This window comes from Thunnus albacares, chromosome 6 (assembly GCF_914725855.1).
Source record: "Thunnus albacares chromosome 6, fThuAlb1.1, whole genome shotgun sequence".
Lineage (NCBI taxonomy): Eukaryota > Metazoa > Chordata > Actinopteri > Scombriformes > Scombridae > Thunnus > Thunnus albacares.
Window position 1 is genome coordinate 31,914,610 of NC_058111.1, and position 19,721 is coordinate 31,934,330.

Here is a 19,721-nt window from a genome sequence, read left to right on the forward strand (position 1 = left end):
GATGACGAAAATAATTATTAGTTGCAGCCCTAATTCTCAGGAAAGTCCTGAATGTTTGTTTTCTATGATGTGTATTCAGATTTACGATTTATGGACGTCAGAGATGATGATATCCTCAGGAAGTGTAAGTCACACTGGATATCAATTTGTGTCACATCTGTGTGTTAAGATTTTAAGAGATTACTGGTTAAAATCCAGTCTGGACCAATGAGTTAAATTACCAAGGAGCACAGTGAACATTTCATTCCCCACTTCTAACTGTAATGTTAATCCCGTCCAAATGGGGCTTAAGACCACAACTGTAATTATAAAGAGACAGGGTTAGTTTGTACCTGGCCTACCACTTTGGGTAATACAGTGACTTTTTTTTCCTTTACAACTTTTTTGTACTTGTTTTCAAATCATGACTTAAAAATAACCACAAAAGAGAAACAAAAAGACGAAACCTAAGGGTTCCCAATGACAGCCCACATTTCCTTTTTCCTCTGTCGCCTCTCCTCGCCTTTTCATAGCTGGGGGATGTTGTTTCAGCAGGCAAGCCCTGAGCTGAATCAAACAAGTCGATTAGAGGCTAGTTGGGGCTGAAGGAGGATCCCATGTAAACACAGCAAGGAGCTTTTTTGGGAGCAAACTACTTTCAGTTTGAAACATGAAAGAAATCAAGTCTAATCTGTTCAGAAAGATGATGGTAGCACAGCCTGGCCTGAGGTTTGTTGATCAAAGCAGAGGAGCGATCAGTTGGGTCTGGTGGGAACAGAGAGCTGCTTCGCTAAAGCCTCAAAGGCCAGCTACGCACCACTCCCTGAGTCTTCATGATGACAGTGCAACTCTGTGCACACTTTCAGACCTCAACACTCTGGTGAGTTTAATGTTGCTAAGCAGAAGTCAGTAGAGTGGCTTCAAGCAGTGGCAGTCATGGCATAAAGTCAAACTGTCAGCTAAAATATCCTCAGCAGCATGATTTCTTTACCTGATTAACTCTGATTTGTACAGAAACTGCCTGTCAGAAGTCTTGATTGATACATTTTTAATTTGTTGGAAAACTGTAGGTCAAATCCTGTTCCTCGAAGATAACACTACCTCTGCAGTACAGTCATAAAACGACAGAGCAACTATAACATACAGGAAGCGTCAAAGCATGAAGTTAGGAAGCCAAAGACAACGTGTCAGTGTAAGAAACAGGCGGTATGGTCTTCATGGCAATGAGAAAATACATCTAAGAATGGGCTGATACTAAAACTACTACTGTTGCTAGCCAATAATTTGGTGTATTCATGCAACATACTTTACGTTGATCACAAGTTTCTAGTTGAATCTGTTTTGTCATCTTTATGTTCATTTCCGATACACTATGGATTGGCATTCTGTGTTAGTGTGACAAAGCCTCTTGAACAGTGTTTGAAGTCTGCCTGTCATTTTGGGGTTTATGGTAATTTGCCATCAAACCCACATCTAGATGAAAAGATCGATATGTGTGAGTTCAGTGTGGAACCTCACGTGCTTAGCATAGCTTAGCTCAAGGAATGAAAGCAAAGGGAAACTGCTAGCTTAGCTCCTCCAAGAACTAAAAAACACACCCTCTAATCCTTTAACTTTGTTATTTGTATCAGGGCCCTTACCAGGGTTTTGTAAGGTCATGAGTCTACTGTAAGTCTACCCAGCATGATCCCCCCACCCCAGACACCAAAAAGAAAGTATATAAACTATATTTTATTCCTTCAGTTAACTGTGGAATTATATTTTCTGTGAATAAAATTTGAACAGAAATGTGTAAATGCTGCTTTAAAGCCTTCTCCCCATTGCCAGGGATACACATCTGAAAGAGGAATACTAAATTATTCATCTATGTATGTGTATGTTTTTTATATCTTCATGTTTATATAATTTATTACGTATTAAATATATTTAGTACAATATAAACTGGAAAACAGGAATCTGCTAATTAAATACCCACCATGTGTATTTTTTTTAAATTTAAGAATGCACCATAACCCCCCCCCATGCTGCTAAAATTAATTGTTAGAAAAAATCTGCACCAACTTTGATAATCGATTAATGGTTTAAGGCATTTTTAAGGAAACATATAAACGTTTTGAGGCAGCAACTTTTCAAATGTTAATACTTTCTGTTTTTTTGTCTTGATACTGTCTTTTTTGTGATGATACTAGTAAACTGAATATCTTTTGTTTTTGTATGTTTTTTATACTGTTGGTTGAACAAAACAAGACATTTGAAAATGTCACCATATTCAAATCTTGGAAACATAATCATCATGTAATCAGTAGATTAATTGATGGTGAAAACAATCATTCATAGCAGCCTTAAACATCAGATTTGTACTAAAAGGCAAATATCAGCCCCAACATTTGTCAAACTCTGGCGGTTACCACTCCCTGCTTCCCCATGATAAAACAACTGCTCCACAGCTGTTTCACTGCCTGACAGTCCCAGCGACTCTTCATGACTCCACACCTGTGGGTTTCCAGAACAGTGTGGGTTGAGAGCTGACTGAATGAAAGGTCTTTTGTAAGAAAATGTCCCTTGATGATGAATTTTCCTCATCAGCAACAAAAATAGATGAAAAAAGTCAAACTAAATGCAGGCTGTTGAGGGCTGCACGGGTTTTTCTTCACAAAAATAATAGAAAGTGGCTGCCTAGGTTGTTTCCCCTTGAGCTTCTATATCCGTTCACTGGTCAAACTCATAAAAAACAAGTACACTTTACAACCATTTTCTGGCTGAAATATGGCTTCTGTTTCATTTTAAGAAAGTTTGTACATATATATATACTGTGAATGTCATAGCTAACCATTGTTGCCTAATTAACACATGCAGAGTCAATCTATCGCCTTAAAAGCATTTATTGTGAGAAAACCACATTTGCTTGTTCTCACCCACGGAGATGTGAAAGTAGAAAAGTTTTCCAACCATAGAGAGGTCCTCTGATAACTGCTCGACTCACAGAGACAGGAAGAGAAACAGACAAGGCAGCGAGCAACACGCCCACGCAACACAACACTGTATACATCACACAGCACATAACGTTTTACTTTAAACTTAAACTAAGTGCACTGCAGAGCGGCCTTAACCACAACGGCAAATCATAAGAAACAATATGTATTGAGACATATAAAACACATTAATATGAGCAATGGTAAGAGCTTTAAACTGAGAGCCAAAGGAGGAGGGGACAGAGGTTAGACAGTTTATGAGTTATTGTTCAGCAGGTTAACGACCCGTTCTCTAGATGTTATCAGTATAAACACTACAATCGTTTGCAACAATACATAATTATACATTATAATTGTTTGCTATGAACATCTGAGGCCTGTTGTATTTGTATTCTGATGGACTCCCTAAAGTATACACACCCTATGCTGTAGGAAACACTGACTTGTATAGTTAGCTTACCTCGTGATACATACAACAGTGTTAATATGGATGATAAATGGATGGATAGATGGATGGATAGATGGGTGCAGTCTTGATGTTTTATGGGCTGTATAAGGTGGAAGTAACAAAGTATTCTTAGCATCCGTTAAAGATAGTGTTTTGACAGACTTCTCCTTTCCTTTATGTTGCTAAACTAAACTTACTGCTGGTGGTTCAGACACTATCACATAATTAATGAGATCGTTTCAGAATGAAAAAAAATAAAATGATGGGATAATTAACTAATCACTAAAATTATTTATTAAGTAAAATAATACCTGCAGATGTTATTAAGTAACATCTGCAGGTATTTGCTGCTGCTGCAAAGCTTCTTACACTCAACAATGACCTTTTCTTCATTTCATATAATTTGTAAATAGTAATTTATTTTTTTTATTTTTTTTTAGTTAGTTAAACAAAATCAAGTTAATATATCACTTTGAGCTCCGGTGACTTGTGTTTGACATTTTAATAGCTCAAATGATTACTCTACTACTATAAGAAATGTTATTTCCATTGATTATTCAATCAGACATCCTGCATCTATTGTGTCATCATGGAGTAACGTGACTCACTGTTCAGTGAGAACATAAAACCCCCTGCTAGCAACAAAAGAAAGCCTGGGGTTACCTTTACTAAACCCACATCCTTAGTCGCCTTTCCCTCACATCGCTCTTGTTTAACCCCTAAATGCTCCAAGTTCAAGAATTCAACTGTTCATGACATTTAAAGTCAGTTAAATGTCATAGCTGTGCAGTACTGTGCAGCAAAAATGTCAGGCTGTTGTGTGACCATAATGCAGCAGGTTGGCGGAGGAGGGGGGGGGATTAAATTCTGCTCAGAGCCCCAGTGAAGCTTGAGCCAACAGCATGTGTTTCTCTTCTGCTGCAAACAGCAGATGTTAGTAGCTAATAGTTCACTTCTCTGTGAACATGTAAAAGTTGATATCAAAGCAAGGTTCAGTAACCATGTAAATGATGTACATTTTAAAATTAAAATGTGAAACTATTCAGTTGACAGTGATAATGTACGGTAACATTAGTTTCAATTGGAGCAGTTGTCAGGACCAGTTGTCTTGACAGTGAGGCTGGCAGCTAATTCAGGATGCTCTGAGCCCCTCCTTGTATTGTCTGACAACTGGTGATCCTTAATTAGTTTTGCCTGCTCCCACAGACTAACGTAGCACATGTAGAAACAGCACAACTGCACTGACACACACCCACCAAGCTCCAGCAACTACACTGGGTGAGCCTTTTATTAAAAATGGGAGCCAGACAGTTTGGTCCACTTTGATAGAGAAGATGCAGTGTGATTGTTAACATTTTTATTGCAAAAAATATTATATCACACCATCTGCCAAAAGCCTTTAACCTGCAACATTTGATCAGTTTATACACATGAATACACGTCAGTGTGATAATTAAACTTGTTGTTGGTTTCACACTGTTTATTGTAATTTACATAAACCACACATGGACTCACCCATGTAAAAAGACAGACACACACACACACATACAAACACACCATGCACTCGCGCACAGCCTCCTGCAGCTGAGCAGCTCTGTCACTGTGGGAAATCCCATTGCTCTGTGTCCTCTTGACTGCGTGCATCCTCACACTTCCTGTTTACAAATCTGACAACACACATATTTGTGAAAAGACGCACATGCAAACGACCACACACACACATAGAAAGATGAACATATAAACAAGCGTATATATACACACGAACAGGAACAGATTTGTGGGGCAGGTGACCACAGTATCCACAGAGGTACAACCACAGGATTCTGTTCCTTCTACTGAGCTTCACATCGACACACAGAGGAAGAGAGATAATGATCTAATACAGCAGTTCCCAACCATTTTGGCTTGAGTGTATGAGCTGTACGCAGTTTGATCTAGGAGTTTATGAGGCAGGACTGAGCTTTTTCTTCCACCACGTTAAGGATGCAACTAATGACTATTATTAAAGTTTCAAATGATTTGTTTTGTCCAACACCAGTCCAAAGCCTGAAGATATTCAGTATGACCTCATAGAAGACAAGGATAAGCAGATACTCACATTTGAGAAGCTAATATCTACATCAGGGAGTGTATTTTTACCAAAAAGCTGATTGTGACCTAAATTTATAAATATAATTTAGCCTAAACCCCAAAAACTGAGCTAAAATTGGAAAAGAAATAGGTCTGGTGACATTTTCATAGTAATGAAAATACATGTATAGTGCTGTTATGAAAAGAAACTGGGCCAGCACTTTCCGAAGACTGTGACACAAAATACACACTCCATGATGACATGATGAGTCTGTTAATCTGCCAAATAACATATATTTTCAGAAAAAAGCCTCCTTATGTTCTATATCATGAATCTATATCACAAAGCAGGCAAAACTGCATCCCTGCTTACAGTAACATGCTGCTTAAACCACCAGCAGAAAAGAGATGCCTGAGAGGGGTCTGTGCAGCGTGTTCGGCAGTGTGGTGAATGGGTGGTTTTTCAAGGTTGGTCCTAAGCTGCTTTAGTAGCTCTGGTTGTATTGGCAGAAGTGTGTGTTTGTTCTTAGAGACTTTGTTTCTATACTGAGCCAGCATTGTGCTGTGTGAGGCGGATGGGGGATACAAACTTCCGTCCTCACAACAATAGAACTGATAATCTTTTTCCTGTGTTACTGTACATTGTTCCAGGGAGTCTCCTTGCCAGACAGCACACACAGAAGTACACTAATACACCACACTTCTGCTCAAATGGGTGACTTAAGATCAGCACAAATCCCCATACAGATATTTTTGGATTTCAAGCTGCTGATAGCGTATATTCTGTGCTGAACTGTGACCATTTCAAATATGCATGTTGTTCCCCCAGAATTGTATTCTCCGTCCTCCGAGACAGCATTTATTAAAACTACATGAAAACACACTCTCCTAATGGGATGTTAGTGGCAGTCGCTCTAAAACCATAAAGCATTATGAACGAATGAAATCATGGATGCATTCAAATTTCTGAGCATTTCTACATGGATGGTTGAGTTTAGCGTGCAGGGATGTAGATGATTCACACGTTAAAGGCAGTGTCACATAAATGATCCTACATGATGGGACATTTACTGATAAACCACACAGTATACAAGAATCAATGTCACAGTCTGAATCCTGACACTATGAGAAGTGACATGTTAATACTCGACACTGCCACGTCATAACCACCTTACTCACAGTAAGACATCCATGTCTACTACCCAGAGTTGAAACCTTACTGGTAAATTCTTAAGGTCAAACTGAAATTTGGAGTCTCCTCACTTTTTGTGTAAGGAAAGATAAACTGTAACAGCTATGCTATATTTTTCACAAGAGGATGAAACAATTTTTGGACATATTTGTAGAAACTGCGTCTACGCTTCAGGCCAGGCGTTTCCCACGGCAGCAGTTGAGTGACATCTGAGAGTTGCTGAGAGATGCGTTGTCAGTTTCCGTGGTGGGCTACTGACTGGAGCATGTAATAGCCCTTTTATAGTCTGCGAATACACTGTTTTGCCCCCTTTTTCAACAAGCCCACATAGCACTGGTTACAAACTGTGATTTAAGCCATCTGTCCCTCAACAACATCCAACATTTTTGTGCTGCTAAGTTTGCAGTCCATTCAGAAAGTGGGAGCTATAACGATCCAGGCTAATTAGCTTCCACTTGGTAGCCTAACTGGAAGGTTATATTAGCAGGGCCTGCTAACGTTAGCACTGATTCCTACCAACTTTCTGTTCATGTTATTGCAACATTTACAACATATTTATTATTATACAAAGGAGTAATGAGTCCAGATGTGGTGATAGCAAATGATCAAACTGTCAAAACTCACCGCAGCAAATAGTTCTGTAAACTCAGCACTTTGTATTTTATTGTGTGATTCATATCATGACAATGAGTAACATACTGACTCATGGACAAATGAAGGGAGTGCAAATATCATAGATGGAACTTAAGTGCAACACACATTGGCTGAATTGACGTGTGTGACGCTCACAGGACCACATGTCCACATACTGGCAAACTGTCATAGGTTAATGGTCATCAAAGCGTCAGGATACACTGGACACCAGTAATTTTATCAGCATTTTCTCCCCAGATCGACACCCCAGTTACTGTATGAGGGCTGCCCCCATCCGCTCTCACACCTGGACAGGCATCGAAACACCCACAGGTCACAGCTGTGTTTCAGATGGTTATATTCAATAGGAAAATGCTTTAGTATGAAGTTTTGACAGTCATCAGTGGGAGATGTGAGAATGTGTTTTTTACGGACTATTCTTTGCGTGGATTAAACATTGATGACCTTTTGGAGGGCTTTTGCACTCTTTGTCATCTGTTCCTCTTACATCAAGGAAAACCTGTGAGTTGGTTTTACTTAAATGCAGCTGTTCATTGTTTTTTTTTTTATCATTTTGAGGGCAGAAGTTTTGAGATTTTGTCTGTGAGCATGTGATGTTGGCTAATTAATGGTGACATCACTCTGGGCTTTAGGAAACTGAGACGAACATATGTCACAGTTTTCTGACATTTTGGCATTAACCAAGAAAATAATAGACAGATTAGTCAATAATGAAAATAATCGTTAGCTGCAGCCCTATAAACTATTTTTAGTGCCCGCCTACACACATATTGCATCAAATTACTGGTACTGGCATTGTCAGCAAATAAAAACGTATAACTTCTTCTTTTTAGTAAGTACAAAAGTCAAAACAAACTCCAAGATTTTATAGCAAATAATGAATTTAAATTCAGTGTGACTTCGACAAGCTTCACAAACATAGTATATATTGTAATGTGTCATACTGCACAGAGGTTGCTAACCACAGTTTCTTCTTGATGGAGCAAGCCTGAACAGAGTTAAGCTTTGGCTCTACAGTGAAATTAGTCGTGCTTCTGGGCCAGCTCTGCCTCCAGGAAATGTTTGTAGAACTAAACCTCTAATCTGCTCAGTAATAAGAGGAAATTCAGCCAGTTTGTTATTCATGGTGAAAATGAACTGTGGGTTTACAGCCTTTTGTTGGCATCTTCGGGGAAACAATAAGCATCCATCTCCACAACTCATTTCTGTGTTGTTTGTCCTCCCTCCTCATTAATCCTAATTGGTCCTTGCTGGAGAAAAGTCTCCGTCTGACCAAACCCACAGAGAGTGTTCAGTGTTCAGACAACTTATTCACTCGCTGATTCAACTCCAATTACTCAGACATATTCGTGCACAGACAGATTAGTTCACACACACACACACAAACACACACACACACACACACACGCAAGAAAATCTCATTCATATTCCACTGTTAAAAGCTGGGCACCTCTTTTTCTCACTGGCCTGCATCACTGGCCAGAACATCACATTTCTCTCATCACTGTGAGAACAACTGCTAGAAAAAAATCTGTCCATGTCTACTTGCATTTCTGTCTAGAAATAAAATCTAAATCTTGTATAGTGCCCTGTTTAATCACCCAGCAGACACAGAACAACATTCATTTGGAGTGTTTCTGTCCAGCTGATGAATATGACGGCAATATTCACTCTCCTTTTAGCTCTGTGTTGGTCTCCACCAACTCCTGAGAAATGTAGCTAGCTCATTAGCTTCTAGATGTTTCAATTTCTTTAGCAGCTAGCTGCTAGCTTTGCCACCTGGTGCTGGGCTGGTAGCGTACAGTGATCTAAACTTTTTACAGGAAACAAGGCTGGTAAAGGTGTTTGGATCAAATGATATTGTACATAAAAAGCCATAAAACTAAAACTGTGTGTTAATGTAGGTTAAATATTGTCCTGGAGCTGTAGAGTTGGGTAATTCTCTTGGGATTAATCTTTGTGAGTGACCCCTTTCAAATTGCATGGCATTTTAGTCGATGTTAAAATAAAAAAGACTGAATAATGCAGCATTAGGTTTAGGTTAATCCACTCAGACGTGTTGACTAAAAAGGATTCACACCATGAACAACAACCTTATTCACAGGTTGTGTCACAAAGCTCCATCACAGTCTAACAACTCTAGTTAAAACGCTGATAAGATCACGTACAGCATCTGAAAGAAAATGGAGGAAAAATAGACTGGAGGTTCATCATATAATTCATTAGTAAACCATAACTGTTTATAATTCAACTCTATGCACTGCAAGACAAGCAAATAATCAGAAAAAATAGAAACTCCAGATTACTGTTCTCAAAAATGAACCAGTTCTTCCCAAGTCCTGCCCCTTTAACATGTATTAATATTGTGTTTTTACTGCAAGTTTTAAACTTGCAGTGTTACTTTACTAAAATAAAATGGATAAACATCAACCAACCAAATTACTGCATCTTGGCAACAAACAGTACATTTATCTGCCAAACAACCATTTCCCCTTGTTCAATATTTCACACACAGTCCAAACCATTATAAAATCTTTGACATCTCACTGTATAAGATTACACCATCAAATAGTGCTCCTATCAATTGGAGCGCTAAACACAATCTTTCTCACCCCACGCAACATATGGAAGCACCAACTATAACATGTGCTCACTGAAAGACATTAGCGTCACAGCGGAATATGAACAAAGCGTATACTGTATGCCACACGCAACAGCAAGGTTGTTTTCAATAATGAGAGATCCACCATTTGAAAAAGATGTGACACCTCACCAGATTATTACACGAACAACACTTTAACAAATTATTTGCAATTTACAGTAGGTGTATTAGCTCATTTGACTGACAAGAGAAAAACCCATAATACAAACAACATCCTTCAGTTTAGCAACTAAAAATAAGATTCAGATTTTTTTCCAAAGGGATACACAGTATTAAATGTTCTTTACACATAGTACGCAAATTCATGTTTTAGATTTATACTCATTATTTGTTACAGTATTTCTCATTGGGAGACTGTGAATAATAAGAAAACGTGCTGTTGTGCATAAATTACAGATGATTTGTTGTTTCTTGGTCATTGGTCCCTTCTGAATCCTAATAAAAAATGCTTTTTCAAGCCTGGTGGATACAATTTCATCTTGTACAGTATCATAACATATAAAAAATACTTCACATTTTCATTATTTAGAATAGAGGAAATACTGAACCAGGGACAATAATAACACAGATTATGTTAAGAAGAAGCAGCATGTTGCATTCCAGTCACATTAATGTCATGTTTCTTTTTATGAGTCATTTTTAAAAAAAAACTTGCCAAAGTACTCTGGTTCCAGCTTGTCAGATGTAAATATTTACTGGTTTCTTTAGTCTTCAATGATAATAAACTGAATATCTTCGGGTTGTGGACAAAACAAGACATTTGAGGACGTCATATTGGAACATTATTCATCATTTTCTGACATTTTATAGATTAAATGATGAACAGATTCACTAATAATGAAAACAATCGTTAGTTGCAGCCCTAGCTGGTATGTCTGGGAATTCAGACACTTTCTGCCTATTACTCAGTACCTTCCAAACAACACTTACAAAAAACTAATTAATGCATTCTTATGTGCATGAGTATCAGTCTGTTCCAAATCACTGGGAACTGGGATCAATTAGTCAATCCACCTAAAATTAAAATTAAATAAACATTTTTGATCATCAATTAGTCATTTAAGCATTTAAAAAATAAAAACGTCAAACAATTACAATATTCTTACATTTTATTGACTGATGAATCAAACAAAAATTTGATATATTAATTGATAATGAAAAAGCATTGTTAGTTGTAGCCTTATGTGGAAACCATTCAGATTAAAGAACTTAATAGAGGTATAGTCTGTTCTAGTTTTTAAACTATAGTTTCCTACAGGACATGAGTAGAATTTAAATTGATCAATATCTTTTGCACATTATTGGATACCTAATAGGAAAGGATCACTCATTCTCTAGCTGTGAAGCACTTATTGTGTTATAATCTCCCAGTATTAATGCTGTGCCTAATGGTCTGACTGAGAATGCATGAGTTCCTCTCCATGAAAGGCTGAGCTGGTTTTCCTGTCAAGAAACGACACTCTGCTTTACATGCAGCTAGATGAGATATCATGTAACATAAGAATTGAACTGCAGTCACGTAGGAGCTGTTTTATCTTCCTATCAGCTCAGTTATCCTGAGTCTCAGGAAACAGCAGATACTCGCTATGTCTTCTTAACACTTGCTGTATCTGGCCATGTTGTGTGCTTTCTACAGAAAAGCAGAAGGAACATATAAAGATTCACCATAATGAAAAAATAAATTGTCATGGCCCAAAATATTGCAGAGTACAACCAGCATTTACTGTCTGGTTATGCAAAACACTCCTTAACACCAGAAGCATCAACATCCAATCAGGCCTGTAATTAAACGTCTCATCAAATCTATTTTCCTCTCCAGTCATTTCAATCCAATCATCCAGCAGGATTATTGGAGCGCAGTGGGAGGGAGTACACAGCACAGAGCTTGTCCAAGATGGAGGAGCTTCCTGTCGTTTCTCAGTGAAGTGAATGTGAGGGCAGACGGCAGGAGCTGGACGACGCTGGCTGCTGGAGCCAGTCCAGTCACTGTATTGGCAAAGGTAGTACAGGCACAGATGGCTCAGTCATCACTGAACACATACATACATACACATACACAAACACGTGTAAAAGCCCCAACAGAAGATGACACATGAACACATGCACATGCAAATGGTGTAGTACTGAGCATATTAGTACACAGCCACCCACAGACTGAAATATGTGAATGAACACACACACATGTGTGCACAAACACACACACACACAGTCCACATCAAATTGGGCATGGGATTAAATGCCACATCAAATCTACTTAAGTTCCTGATCCTTTCAACCCCGTAGTGCCCTCTTTTACAAAAACTCAAATAAAAACAGCAACTGTGTTCACAGATTAGTCGTGTATGTGTGTGTGTGTGTGTGTGTGTGTGTGTTACAGAGGGAGAGAGAGGCCCCCTGACAGTAACAGAAGGACCACAGGACAAGGACACATTCCTCTTTTCCAGTATGTGGCTAAACAGACTCTACAGTGCAGTAAAAGACAAAAAAACAAACAAACAAAAAAAAAACACTCAAAAGTGTGATTTCACTCAGATGCAGAGTCTGCTCACTGCCCACCAGGCAGCTGCAGGCTTCAAGAATTTCAGCTTCCACAGTACAACTTTACAAAATTGAGAAAGAGAAAATAATGTTTTAAATATGAGAGCATGGAGAGTTGTTTCATGAGTAGGGACACAGTCTGAATAATGATGGTGTGAAGGCTGATATTGATATTTTCTGGAGAGAACTGGACTGCAGCTGCAGAGAGCTGCTGTTTTGTGAATGTCAGGGTGGAAAGATGTGTTACACATCATTGGGTGTTACCATAGACAGAATTCTACAATAAATATTTAATAAAGTGCATCATACCCATCATATCACACCTGGACATGACTGAATTACTGATGAGCAATTTTGAATAAAAGGTTATATACTGCACATACATATTTAAGTTATATAAGATCCTACTCAGGGCTGTAGTCAAGACAACCCAGGTCAAGTCCCAACTGAGTCTGAGCCGTTTAAAGACAAAGTCAATGACAAGAAAAACAACAGTACTCATTCAATAGCTTTCATACTGTTGTCTTGTTTATGGTGAGAGTCACATGTGATATAACTTCAGTCCTTGCGTATGGCAGTAGAGTTTGTTAATCAACCTGCCATATTTCTAGAGCTGGAACGATTAACTGATTAGTTGCCAACTCTTGAATTAATCAGCAGCTATTTTGGTTATAAATTAATTGCTTGGAGCAATTTTTTAAGGAAAAAAAAAGTCTAAACTCTCAAAAAATATTCTCAAATGTGAATATTTTCTGCTTTCTTTAGTTTTCTATGACAGTAAACTGAGCATCTTTTTTTGTGTTGTGGACTGTTGTGGACAAAAAGACATCTGAGGATGTCTTCTTGGGCTTTGGGAAACAGTAATTGACATTTTCCATAATTTTCTGACATTTTATAGACCAAACAAGTAATTGATTAATTGAGAAAATAATCAACAGATGAATCGATAATGAAAATAGTTGTTAGTTGCAGCCCTATACATATCTTTATTCATCTTTTGACAAAGCAGTATAATCACTGTCATTCAAATGTAATCAATGCAAAACTGTAAAAACTTTGATTATGAGAGAAACAAACTAAATAAAGACGAGTAGCAAGTAGAGTCCAACACATAAATCAGCCGTGCTGATATATCACCTGATATTATCTCATTGCACATACATCAGTACATGTCAGCCGATAAATGACAAGAAATTGAAGTACAGAAATGCTAAAGTTATGTTTTGAAACAGTGTCACTGTTCTATAGTTTGTCCATTGAAGAGTAGTGATGCTCATTTCTTGGTCACAATTATTAGAAACACAAATTAAGGGAACTGAATGAGAAATGTTTATTTGTGTTATGGGTTGTGTGAAGGAAATTCATATCAGTCAATATATCATTTTAAGAATTTTTTAAACCCCCAAATATCGATATCCATTTCAGCCTCAAAAGTCCTGTATCAGTCGCGCTATAGTAGCAAACCACATTCAACCACATGAACATTCATGCTAACATGGCTTCTAGTTCATCAGATTTTGAAAATCCCAGTTAAAGATCCCTTCAAAACACAAGCTACTTTTCTAATTTCTGTATTTCAGTAGAATTATCACAGAATTTTATCTCATATCTTTTAATGTTCTGTGTCTGTGTACTAGCAAAAGACAAAGACTGCTATTGTCGTAAAGAGACAACAATGTCATAATTTTAAATCATTACCCACCAAAATATATCCATTGTAACATTTTTAAAATAAAAACTCCTAAAACAACAGCCAATAGTGGTCAACTGGCAGTATACATGCTAGCAGATTAGCACACTAGCAGTGTTGCTAGCTTGGACATCCCCGTCGGTCACATAACAGTCCTTCAATAGTCTCCCGTGGTGACGTTAAGCCAAACTGAATCAAGAGCAACGCTTGTTGGCAGCCAGTTTCTGTGATAAATGCATGCAAACAAAGGCGGTGACTGCTGTCTACTTTCACAGTAAGCAAATGTTTGGAATTAGTTATTTATTTACCTGAAGGAGGTAAATGCCAAATGTTCATGTGTAACCTCAGTGTGTGCTAGAACACCAGGTTAGCCACACAAGGAAGAAATCTCCTTTAGTCTGTTGTTAAAGTCAGACAATGTTGCTCAGGTTTGCCACATTAAATCATATTGCTTGTGAGAGGCAGTAATATTCACCTTTTATTCGATCTTCACATGTTCAGCTAGACTCAAACAGCTATTAGAGAATTCACAAAGTCACGTTTCATCATCATTTTATGAACTTTACATCTGTTGACAGAGGGTGTCTAAATGATTCCCCTTTTTGCTACAATATGTTGCGTTAAAAAGGTATAAATCATGTGATCAAAATGTTAAATAATCATTATATGAGATGGTAATATGATCCTTCTTCCTGTTTGGAAGTTTTCCCTGAAAGGAGGAAGAGCATCAACCTAATCACATTAAGGAACAGATACAACAAAGTCTCTGTTAAGACCCATTCAGCACAACAGGAACAAGACCTCAACATCTACTGACACTTCTATTGCAATAATTCAAGAGTGCAAATAAATAACAACACTATGGTCTTTAAAAGAAGGCCACTGAATTGGGCAGCAGCTGCTAAAATTGTGGCCAAAAGAGCAACTGATAGAGTCAACTTGATATGAACTGTGACCAGTTTAACCTTTGTCTAATTTAGCAATACAATACAGACTAGAGTTTGAGAGATTCCACATAGCAACACAACTGCCCCACTCTTATCTACAACAGTGTATTTCTGTAATTCTTATGACATTTGGCATGATTTTTTTTTATAATAATTACACTTTTTTTCCTCATTTTTACAGTCCAACACGACAACTAAACTCATCTGAGCTGTTTTCATTACAACTAACTTACATATACGAGAAGAAGATCCAAGCAAAGCCTGAAGAGAAGACACTGTGGGCTAAATCAGTGATTTCATGCTTGGTATGAGACATAGTGAGAGTCTGTTATTACTGAGCACAGTAGACAGTATTGTCTATAGAAGTTTGAAATGTAAGGGGATCTTAGAGGTGGTGTTATGTGTCATTGATCAGCTGGAGGGAAACCAAAATCTGCATTAACACAAGTCCTGGGGTGAAATACTCTGTTGAAGACTATTCTGCATTAAGATCCGGGGAAACCCCAGTAGATGTGACTAGACGCTGAAAATGGATAGAAATAATATTTTTATTGCCATACATCACATCTTGCTAAGGATCTTCTACCGATTATAAAAACATCTATTACTTCTCTATATTAATTCTTGTTATATTGAATACATTCCAAACAATTCATCTTATAATAAAGACAGACATTTCTTCTTTTACTTAAATAATTTATGTCATACTACAGTGGCAATGACAAAAAAAGTCATTATATCAGAAAAATACCTTATTATGAGATACGTTTATGAACAACTGCAACTGTGTTTATTCAATGTGTACTTGTGTCCTCTGATGTGAATGAAGACAAAGTAGCTCTTACAGACACATCTGAACAGATAACTTGTGACGCACCATTAAGAACAAGATATGCTGATCAGTGTGTCACAAAGATATCAGCATAACTCTTGTGACAGCAGTTTTTCTGCACATATAGAAAGAACCTTTATTTCAGCTACAGCTTAACTTCACTAACCAGGTGTCAAACATTATTTAGCTCCTGAAACTGTTAAGAGTGACATTTATGTAGTATTGTAGGCTGATCTTACTTGGCTTTAAGTTCACTGATAACAGATGTTGTTACTTGCCTGTTACTTTTCATACCATTTGTAATGCACAATGGGCTGTTCAACAGAATATTTAACACTGCAGCCTGCCTGTAAAACTTCCTCTTTTCAATTTTTTTTGAAACTATGAGACATGCACAAATATTGTGGTGATATATTATCCTCCAGTACTTAAAAACAAAAACTGCAGTTCCTCTGTGACTGAAAGAATGCCACAAAGATAATAATGTCGCAGGCACATGGATGAACGTTATAATAAATTAATATTAATAGCATTAAACTGTTTGCAAGAAAATTATGAAGAAGTTGTCAATAAAAATGCCCTTTCCTATATTAACTACAATTTGTTAGCAAAAAAAGGTATTGACAGTGGACAAATAAGCTGGTCAATTTTAAACAGTTAGCCTTTATTTGTCCTCCTCCACTTTTTCCAATGGCAAGAGAAATGTTATTGGATATCATATTGGTATCGCTCACAGTTGTGATGAGAAACACCGGTTTGACAAACTGACGGTTAAACGTTACTACTACCCTTAAATTCCATTTCAGTGCATCTATAAAGATATCTAATCAGTTCTATGCATGTTGGTTTCACAGTGGTTTCATGTGGTTAAACTGGCCTTATAGAAGCCAGAGAAGGTTTTGGTACAGCTGCTAACTTACTAGTTGAGGCTTTTTCCTCTCTCTGTCCCAGCCTCCAAAAGACCACAGCTATCCAAAGGTTTCCAAAACACTACAGTTTTCTTTCCAATTTTCTCCTAAATCCTCACACTGCAGTTTTTGTCACAGCTAATCCTACTGTTGACCTGACCTTTTTTTCACCTGCCAGCAATGAGCTTCACTGGAGGGTAACCCCGACTGTGCAGGTGCCCCCAACCAGGAAGAATACCAGCAGTGACAGGACGAGAACCCTCACTGGCTTCCCACCCGTGAACACAGCCATTTGTTTTTCTTGGAACACATGACCACCACCACCACCACCACCGGGTACCAAACCCAGGGTCTTTTTTCTTTTTGTCTGACAGACCTACATTCTGTACATGCATGCTGTACAGAAGCTGCACTTCTACTGATAAAAATATCATATTCTACCTCATACTGACACTATAATATTATATATAGGACTTTCAATCTGTGAAACACATTTTGTGTGTTTTCATGATTAGAGACAAATTAGCACATTATCTGACTTACAATTTAATATGATCTAACTGTATGCTGAAATTATTAGGGAAATTAGCTGATTTAGTCAACTATTTTTTTGTTTGAGTAAAATTAATCTAAAAATGTGTTTACTTGCCAAGATTTCCTTACATTCCTTTGGGTTCTAGTAACTTTTAATTGTCACGTGTTACTAACATTACAGTTTGAGATTGATATTATTTCTGATAAACATGTCATCAAAGTACTAAGCTGAGTAGAAAGAAGAAGTGTGAGGCTGGTGGAGGAGTTTTGTGGTTGGAGGTGTGTAGAGGGAGGCAGAGGACAGCTGTCAATCCCAGCAGCCTCTAGGCCTAAATGAAATCTGCTGCTGGCTCAGCAACTGTAGCCAGACAGCTGTCCTGGGAGCTGCTTACTGAGGTTAGACAAATACATGTGGCTGATATCAGCCATTTATTAAAAACCTGACAGCAGCCAGTCAGCCTCAGCCAACTCCGCTATCATAACCACAGCTAGTGGAGTTACCATGTATTTAACCACATATCTCAGCACTGCAGTGGTCATGTTTTCTGGATTAGGCACTATACTGAGGCGCAAAAGTAAAACACTCAGTAATGCCATGTTCATGCTTCTTTTCATTGTGAGCAACTTTGAAAATGGGGACCCATGGGGTTTGTCTTAGGGTTTGCAAAATGCTAAATTGGGCTGATCCAAAAATACATGGTTAATATCCATTAATAACCAATTTAATCAGTTTAGGCAAATTTTACATGAGGTTTATCTGACTCTTAACTCTAGAAACACTACACTGACTGACTAAGAGACACTGTTTTGATGTTAGTAGCATCTTGGTTCTTACATTTTTGCCCTGTGGATTTCCCTTTACAGTCAGAAAGAGTAAACAAAAGAAGTATCCCAGTATGATCTAAATATTATTTCAGGAGGTTTTAACACAACTAAACACTGTATATACAGTATAATTATTCATAACATTTTGGGGATACAGAAATGATTAAATACATGTATATTTAAGATTTCACAATACTAAATACTGACACAAAATGCCGGCAACTATACAACAACGTGGCAACAATACTTAGCAACCTAGCGAACTATAAGCATCAACCCTCAAAAACCCATACCGTACCACTAAAACCTTGCTGCTGACTGACTGGTACACTGGTACCTTTGTGCTGCTCATGTAGTATCTCTCCATCTGTACCCGAGGCCACAAGCTGATATTGACAAACAGCTTCTGCTTCCAGGAGCCACATAATGAATGACTGTGAAATAGTGTGGGTCACTACCAACCTCTAAGAATTCATGTGCCAGGAATCAAACACAAAATACAACACACTATTTAAAATCAGCATCGACTCTTCTTATAGAATTGAGATCCTTTTTTTTTTTTTTTTTAGGTATAATAAGACATTTGTTAGCAGGTAATTTGTAATGCAAACCTGCCTGCACCCCGGCAGTTACAGTACCTTGAATTTCATACAACCACGGTGAAACATTTGAGTGGAGACAATGGCCTCATAATCTGATAGCACTGTCTGTTTCCCTGCTTCCGGACAGAGCTTCAAATGAACCACGATATGATCACCAAGCTGCAGTGGAAGTGCACCAGTGAACAACGGCAGCTATATCTAGACAGTGATGCACCTCTCCTATTTCAGGAAGGAGACTAATGACATCTATATGACCTTGTTAGAGCCTTCCTATTGAAGCAGGCATGGCACATCAAATGTAATCATAGGTATATTGCTTTGATTTTACAATCATCTTCAAGTAGTCCCAAAGAGCTGGAAGCGATTTGTAAAGGCAGCTTAGAAGAAAACCTTCCCAATAAGCTCATATCCATCTGCATTTCAAAGATACTGGGCTAAAAAAACAAGGGAATGACTCAATAATTCATGAGAGTTACCAACTCCACAGCACTTCCCATAGCTGCTTTATACTATATGCAGCTCTCACAGATGTAGCTGCAGGAGTGGCAAACTTGAACCTGTGTACTGTATGTAGACGTTTTCCTTCCCTCCTTCGAATCAGCACATATGCAACCCTTGAGCTGAGCTACAGAAAATACATTTCCTATGTTGACAGCTGTTGTGAAGTGGCAGAGAAAAACCCTCTAAATCAGCATTGAGAAAGTGTAGTGTGCTGTAAATGCAAATATGTTGGATGTCACAGTGTTTTTTAGCGGTGCATCTGAGGCCCAGAGGATACACAAGTTCTCGGTGTGAAGGTATACAATTTTGACATACAATGACAGTATAGCAATTGTAAAATGAAAACCACATTATCTACACAGGAAGT

General features: G+C 37.9%; 1 protein-coding gene and 1 long non-coding RNA gene across 7 annotated transcripts in view; one reads left to right on the forward strand and one right to left on the reverse strand.

The window, feature by feature from the left end:
* LOC122983501 (glucuronokinase with putative uridyl pyrophosphorylase) overlaps nt 1-19,721 on the reverse strand; it is a 56,431-nt gene that overhangs the window by 17,414 nt on the left and 19,296 nt on the right. For 3 of the 5 annotated variants that reach the window (XM_044353244.1, XM_044353245.1, XM_044353246.1), the window contains one exon: nt 11,069-11,963. The exons of the other annotated variants lie outside the window; for them this stretch is intronic. The gene's annotated coding sequence lies outside the window, so the exon portion shown is untranslated. Of the gene's footprint in view, nt 1-11,068; nt 11,964-19,721 lie in introns of those variants that run through there. 5 annotated transcript variants of the gene reach the window in all.
* On the forward strand, nt 11,887-17,366 carry LOC122983503. 2 transcript variants are annotated; one of them, XR_006403720.1, is made up of 5 exons: nt 11,887-11,977; nt 12,355-12,420; nt 15,334-15,457; nt 16,936-16,962; nt 17,071-17,366. It is a non-coding gene; the product is annotated as an uncharacterized LOC122983503 (long non-coding RNA). The 2 variants fall into 2 exon arrangements; XR_006403721.1 differs by lacking the exon at nt 16,936-16,962.